Below are 8,690 nucleotides of genomic sequence, written 5' to 3' on the forward strand. Positions count from 1 at the left end.
CAGTTATCACTGTATGTAATCCACCCCTGTTTTGATTAGATATGAATATTAATTTACCTACTTGATCAGTTTGAATAATCAATTACCCAACCCGAATAATTAATTAAATGATTATAATAGATTCCATATGAACGTCGCTAAATAGGACAACCATAATCATTATTAATTATTAGGATAATTAATTTGAAGATAGGTTCGACAGACTCCAATGAGTTGTCACTCAATTAGACAATACCCCCCATCTATTAATAGTCAATAGTCCAATTTCCACAAGTGTCGGTCTTTTGCCCAAACCCTAATTATGGTACAAAGCCCAATTACCCAATTTTAGTAATTAGCCCAACATCATGATTACTTCGGATTAAATAAGCATAATAATAACTTAGCTACGAGACATTAATGTAAAAAGGTTGAACATAACTTACAATGATTAAAAATAGCGTAGCGTTACACGGACAGAATTTCGACTTACACACTCAAACGATCTCTATCATAAATCTTATTATTATCATAATTTAAAATTAAAATTAAGATTATTGTTATATCTGATTACATTAACATTATGATAGAGATATAGAATATAGATATTGATCGATATATAGATAAAAAAAAAGGATAGAAAAGTTCTTCTTTCCTTCGATCGTTACATAGCCTTTTATAGGCGAAATTAGAAATTGAATTTTCATTTACGACCCCTGAACTATGCTCAATTAACAACTTTTTATTATTTAATATTATTCTTATTATGAATTATTTAAATATTATATTTTATTCTTGTGCATAGTTGACTCGTAATTTTTACACCGTTGCGTCGAGCGCTGAAAGTTGGTTCATGCCCCGGTTCCGGATTTTTGAACGTCCTTTCGTACTATTTTATATCGTGTACTTTGCGTTTTGTAACTTGTACTCTTGTCATTTTTAGACGTTCTTCATCAATAATTTGAACCTTTTTATTTGTATCTTGTATATTTGAGCTTTTTGGACCTTTGTGTCTTTAATTCGTCGTTTTCGCCTTTTGTCTTCGCACTTATTTAATATAAACGAATATCACTTGAAAATGGAACAATTGCAACTAAAATCTTGTCTTTCTTGGGGGATTTTGCTATGAAATATATGTTCCTTTTTAGCCTTATCATGGATCCATAGGGTTTGACATCCCCACTCTGGCTAGTAGCGCTAGCATTTAACGTGTGTTTAATACTTCGTAAACTTACGCGCTCTCCAAGTGTACTTTTAGGGGGTGTTATTTACGTTAAGTTAGTTACCAAGTGCCTACGGTTAAACATATACTTTTCATACTGTTTTGAAATACGAAATCTCGTGGCCTACCTTACATTGCTGTTACATTTAAACTATAGCTCACCAACATTCGTGTTGACATTTTTAAGTATGTTTTCTCAGGTGCTTAGAGGTTTGATGCTTCCGCTGTAGTAGTCTTGCTGTGTAGACTCCCACTGCTTTTGTTAGAGGTGTCTCTGCATGAAACGTTTACCTTGCATTCACAACTATGTTGCTTTTGAAACAATCAATTTGTAATGATCATTGGGTCTCGTACTTATGTTAATTGCTTCTATTCGTAGAAGCCTACTATCGTTTATAAAACTTTTGATGTTGGTTATGACGTCACTCTTTCTTATGAATGCAAACTTATTTTAAAACAGCATATAGTGTTTGACCTTGTAATGATCCTGTTGTTGATGATCCGTACACGTTAATTTTGTACGGGGCATCACATTTGGTATCAGAGCATTGGTTGTAGGGAATTAGGTTGCATTAGTGAGTCTAGATCGGACCGAGTAGGATTCACTAATAGGACTAATCTACAACTTGCTAGTTTACTTGTTTCTGCGGAACTTGCTGCATGCTACTGCTTACTTTTACTGCTATATGTCGTATACTGCTACTTGTTTTCACTACTGCATGCTACTATCTGCTTTCGATTGCATGATACTTCTGTAGGATTTGTTATTATTGCCATGCTATTTACTGCTAGATGATCTGGACTGTAGTAGTTACTTTGCTTAATACGTGCTTGCTATATGACTTACTGACATGGAAAAAGTTATTTTTCCTTGTTCAGATGTCGGATATCCCACCCATCATCATTGACTTGGAGAGTGACTCAGATTCATCTGCCGCCTCGCCTGCTATTGCCGTTGACTCACAGATCCCGTCATCGCTACCCTCCAGTGACTTTGGCGATTCATCCTCTGGGGACAGTAGCCACGCACCTGACCTGATGATCATCTCCGACGGAGACGAGGACCCAGAGGAGATTCCAGCTCCACCTAGCCCCGGACTCCCGGAGCCACAGCACCATTCTGGTGGTGCTGTGATCCCAGGGGGAAATGAGGACGGTCCTTTTCGTAATGAGCGAGGACATTGGGTCAGACGCCTTGCTGATGGACGTGTCGTGCCAATCCCGCATAGCAGATATCGACTTATGACCATCGATCGAGCAGATCCACCCTCAGATGATTCAGACGACTCATCATCCGATGACTCCAGCGAGGAGGATTCCGACGAGGACCTTCAGGAGGCGCCCGTGCAGCCACCCTCTACCCCGCCGAAGAAGCGGTATCGTTTCGATGGTACTGTTATTACAGGGGTTAATGGAGGTAGACCGTTCGTGGATGCACGCGGATAGTTGGTTAGGGTTACTGCCCGTTAGCGGGTTGTGCCTTACCCTGCCGATCCATTCGTGCGTAAGGCTTCCCGTTACGCACCGTCTACTTCTGGTGCTGGACCGTCTGCACCACCAGCTCCACCAGCATCATCTGCACCACCAGCTCCACCTGTACCATCTGCACCGCCGGCCCCACTAGCATCCCCCGTCATCGAGGAACTGACGAGGGAAGTGCATATCCTCCATGCTCGGGTAACTGAGCTCGAGGACCAGGTGTCCCACATGATGGACATCCTTTACTCACCGTCACCATAGGGCTATTGTATTAGATTTCATTATGTAATCCCATTTGTAGTTTCATGTTTTACTCATGTATTATACGAACCTTATGCGGATGTATGCAACTTTCTTATTAATGAATGAAACTTAGTGTTGTTTAACTTTTGTACGGTGTTCTATTTATGTTACTAAATGATGATTTTGTGGTACCTGTATCTAGTTGCATTACTTAATTAGCATGTGTTGTGTTGATTCCATGTTGGTTACCATATACCGTATTATTATTTATTGAATGCTGGATTTTGACTTAAGTCAAAACTTTTGTTCAGAAGAACAATGGCAAACAGAAGAGTTTCACGGGAAATGCCCACAGCGGCACAGATTGAGGAAATGATAAATGCTCGAGTAGCCGAAGCAATTGCGAATGTCAACCCCCAAGCTCCACCTGTTAACCAGAACAATCATAACGGGTGCACCTATAAGGAATTTCAAAGCTGCAAGCCCCACAATTTTAGTGGTACTGAGGGGCCAGTTGGACTGACAAGATGGTTTGAGAAATTAGAAGCTAGGTTCCATTGAGCAACTACTAAGAAATGAACAAAACTAAGTATGCCTCCTGTACGCTGTCGGACGGCGCTTTAACCTGGTGGAACACCCTTGCTCAGGCTAAGGGAATTGACGAGGCCTATGCTACATCGTGGGAGGAATTTAAGGGGGCTATGATCGAGGAGTACTGCCCCAGAACAGAGATTCAGAAAATGAAAGCTGAGTTTTGGGAGTTGAAGGTTGTGGGAACCGATCTTGATGGTTATAACCGAAGGTACCTGGAATTAGCTCTGATGTGCCCCACGATGGTTACCCCGGAATTTAAGCGAATGAAACGGTATTTGTGGGGACTTCCCAAGTCCATTCAGGGAAATGTCACCTCTTCGAAACTAGCTGATGTCCCGGAAGATATGCGCATGGCTCACACCCTGATGAACCAAATTACCAGCAAAGAACCAGAAAAGGGGAAATTCGAATCGGGAACTAGTAATGAGAAACGTAAGTGGGACAGCAACAAGGGAAAGGTCTTTGATCAAAACCCAGCTAAGAGGCATGAAAGTTTCAAGAGAAACAACGACGGGAGGAACCCCAACCCGAACCCTAGCTCAAACCCTAACTACAAGGGTAGTCTCCCACAGTGCAAGAGATGCTACAAGCATCATACCGGGTACTGCAACGTGGTCTGTAAAAATTGTAAAAGGACTGGGCATATTGGCAAAGACTGCAAGATCACCACCCCAACTGTGAAGACAACCCCTACTGGGCCAAGGAAATGCTATGAGTGTGGACAACAGGGCCACTTCAGGAATGAATGTCCCAACAAGAGAAAGGACGGCGGGCCGGCGGGTGGAAGGGCTTTCAACGTAAACGCAAGGGATGCCCGTGAGAACCCCGACTTGATTACAGGTATATTCACTATCAACAATCTATTAGCTTCTGTCCTATTTGATACTGGTGTAGTGACCGAAACTTTTCCATGTTTATATATATTAAATGAAATTGTTATTTACATGATTAAGTGTTTTCAACATGTTAAGCAATCAAACTTGTTAAGACTTGATTAATTGAAATAGGTTTCATATAGACAATTGACTACCCAAGTTGACCGGTGATTCACGAACGTTAAAACTTGTAAAAACTATATGATGACATATATATGATTATATATATAGTTAACATGATATTATGATAAGTAAGTATCTCATTAGGTATTTTAACAATGAGTTATATACATAAAATTGAGTTTATTGAATTAAGAAACTCGAAACGATATATATAACGATTATCGTTATAACAACGTCTTACTAAATACATATGAATTGTATTAAGATATTGTTACACTTTGTTTAATCATGATAAATGATAAGTAAACATGTCATTAAGTGTATTAACAATGAACTACATATGTAAAAACAAGACTACTAACTTAATGATTTCGAAACGAGACATATATGTAACGATTATCGTTGTAACAACATTTAACTATATATATATATAGCATACTAGGATATATTAATATATCATAATATCATGATAATTTAATAATTTAACATCTCTTTGGATATAATAAATAATGGGTTAACAACATTTAACAACATCGTTAACCTAAAGGTTTCAAAACAACATTTACATGTAACGACTAACGATGACTTAACGACTCAGTTAAAATGTATATACATGTAGTGTTTTAATATGTATTTATACACTTTTGAAAGACTTCAAGACACTTAATATGTATTTAACAAAAATGCTTACAATTACATCCTCGTTCAGTTTCATCAACAATTCTACTCGTATGCACCCGTATTCGTACTCGTACAATACACAGCTTTTAGATGTATGTACTATTGGTATATACACTCCAATGATCAGCTCTTAGCAGCCCATGTGAGTCACCTAACACATGTGGGAACCATCATTTGGCAACTAGCATGAAATATCTCATAAAATTACAAAAATATTAGTAATCATTCATGACTTATTTACATGTAAACAAAATTACACATCCTTTATATCTAATCCATATACCAACGACCAAAAATACCTACAAACACTTTCATTCTTTAATTTTCTTCATCTAACTGATCTCTCTCAAGTTCTATCTTCAAGTTCTATCTTCAAGTTCTAAGTGTTCTTCATAAATTCTATAAGTTCTAGTTTCATAAAATCAAGAATACTTCCAAGTTTGCTAGCTTACTTCCAATCTTGTAAAGTGATCATCTAACCTTAAAAAATCTTTCTTATTTACAGTAAGATATCTTTCTAATACAAGGTAATACTCATATTCAAACTTTGATTCAATTTCTATAACTATAACAATCTTATTTCGAGTGGAAATCTTACTTGAACTTGTTTTCGTGTCATGATTCTGCTCCAAGAACTTTCAAGCCATCCAAGGATCCTTTGAAGCTAGATCTATTTTTTCTCATTTCCAGTAGGTTTATCCAAAAAACCTGAGGTAGTAATGATATTCATAACATCATTCGATTCATATATATAAAACTACCTTATTCGAAGGTTTAAACTTGAAATCACTAGAACGTAGTTTAGTTAATTCTAAACTTGTTCGCAAACTAAAGTTAATCCTTCTAACTTGACTTTTAAAATCAACTAAACACATGTTCTATATCTATATGATATGCTAACTTAATGATTTAAAACCTGGAAACATGAAAAAAACACCGTAAAACCGGACATACGCCGTCATAGTAACACCGCGGGCTGTTTTTGGTTTGATAATTAAAAACTATGATAAACTTTGATTTAAAAGTTGTTCTTCTGGGAAAATGATTTTTCTTATGAACATGAAACTATATCCAAAAATCATGGTTAGACTCAAAGTGGAAGTATGTTTTTCAAAATGGTCATCAAGACGTTGTTCTTTCGACTGAAATGACTACCTCTTACAAAAACGACTTGTAACTTATATTTCCGACTATAACCCTATACTTTTTCTGTTTAGATTCATAAAATAGAGTTCAATATGAAACCATAGCAATTTGATTCACTCAAAACGGATTTAAAACGAAGAAGTTATGGGTAAAACAAGATTGGATATTTTTTGATTGTTGTAGCTACGGGAAATATTGTAACAATTCTATACAAATCATATCCTAACTAACTTATATTGTATTATACATGTATTCTAATATATTATGTAATCTTGGGATACCATAAACACGTATGCAAATGTTTTGACATATCATATCGACCCATGTATATATATTATTTGGAACAACCATAGACACTCTATATGCAGTAATGTTTGAGTTAGCTATACAGGGTTGAGGTTGATTCCAAAAATATATATACTTTGAGTTGTGATCTATCCTGAGACGTGTATACACTGGGTCGTGGATTGATTCAAGATAATATATATCAATTTATTTCTGTACATCTAACTATGGACAACTAGTTGTAGGTTACTAACGAGGACAGTTGACTTAATAAACTTAAAACATCAAAATGTATTAAAAATGTTGTAAATATATTTTAAATATACTTTGAAATATATATGTATATATTTGTTATAGGTTCATGAATAGACCAGTGACGATGTCTTACTCCCGACGAAGTAAAAATTCTGTGAAAGTGAGTTATAGTCTCACTTTTAAAATCTAATATTTTGGGATGAGAATACATGCAGTTTTATAAATGTTTTACGAAATAGACACAAGTAAATGAAACTACATTATAGGGTGAATGATCGAAGCCAAATATGCCCCTTTTGCTTGGTAGCCTAAGAATTAGTAAACCGATCTACTAATTAACGCGAATCCTAAAGATAGATCTATTGGGCCTAACGAACCCCATCCAAAGTACCGGATGCTTTAGTACTTCGAATTCGTTTTTATCATGTCCAAAGGATTTCCCGGAATGATAGGGGATATTCTTATATGCATCTTGTTAATGTCGGTTACGAGGTGTTCACCATATGAATGATTTTTATCTCTATGTATGGGATGTATATTGAAATATGAAATCTTGTGGTCTATTATTATGATTTGATAATATATAGGTTAAACCAATAACTCACCAACATTTTTGTTGACGTTTTAAGCATGTTTATTCTCAGGTGATTATTAAGAGCTTCCGCTGTCACATACTAAAATAAGGACAAGATTTGGAGTCCATGCTTGTATGATATTATGTAAAAACTGCATTCAAGCAACATATTTTTGATGTAATATATTCTTATTGTAAACCATTATGTAATGGTCGTATGTAAACAGTATATTTTAGATTATCATTATTTGATAATATACGTAATACTTTTTAAACCTTTATAGATAAAATAAAGGTTATGGTTGTTTTAAAAATGAATGCAGTCTTTGAAAAACGTCTCATATAGAGGTCAAAACCTCGCGACGAAATTAATTAATATGGAACGTTTACAATCAATATGAACGGGACATTTCAGTTGGTATCCGAGCGTTGGTCTTAGAGAACCAGAAATTTGCATTAGTGTATCTTATCAAGTTTGTTAGGATACATTAGTGAGTCTGGACTTCGACCGTGTTTTCTTTAAAAACGATTGCTTAACACTTTTGTTGGAAACTATATATTATTAACATGTAAATATTATGTGATATATTAACCTCTTAATGTGTTTGATATTGTGTGATAGATGTCTACCACTAGTACAAATCCCATCGATTCACCTAATAATAATGAAAAGTCGAATATATTTTGGGAAGATTCACAAATTCTCGAAGAGGAACCGGAAGAGGAGGAACCGGAAGAGGAGGAGGAACCGGAGGAAGAAATATTGATACCTATAGTAAATCGATTAAATAAAAGAAAATCCTCAACCAACGGACCAAAGTTAATAATGGTCAATGGTGTTTCCGCCGAGGAAGCAAAATATTGGAAAGATTAACAATTTTCCGATGAATTGGATCCCGATGAGGATTCCGATGATGTTATAGAAATTACCTCGACCCAATTTAATAAAGCAAAAGAAAATAATAAGGGAAAAGGTATAAAAATAGAGAAACCCGATTCCAACCCCGATGAACTTTATATGTATCGGCAACATCCGTATTTCCTAAAATGTAACAGTGACCCGGGAACCTCTAAACCACCAGGTTTTTCTAAACTATTGTGGAAAACGATGGCTCGTATTAGAGGAACACCATATATTCCTAGAAAATTAGGAAAACGAACCAAGTTCGAAGAAGAAGAAACCATTGATTCAGATTAGAGGGTTGTAATCATGTTGTGTATTATATGTATTGTA

This window comes from Rutidosis leptorrhynchoides, chromosome 6 (assembly GCF_046630445.1).
Source record: "Rutidosis leptorrhynchoides isolate AG116_Rl617_1_P2 chromosome 6, CSIRO_AGI_Rlap_v1, whole genome shotgun sequence".
Classification (NCBI taxonomy): Eukaryota; Viridiplantae; Streptophyta; class Magnoliopsida; order Asterales; family Asteraceae; genus Rutidosis; species Rutidosis leptorrhynchoides.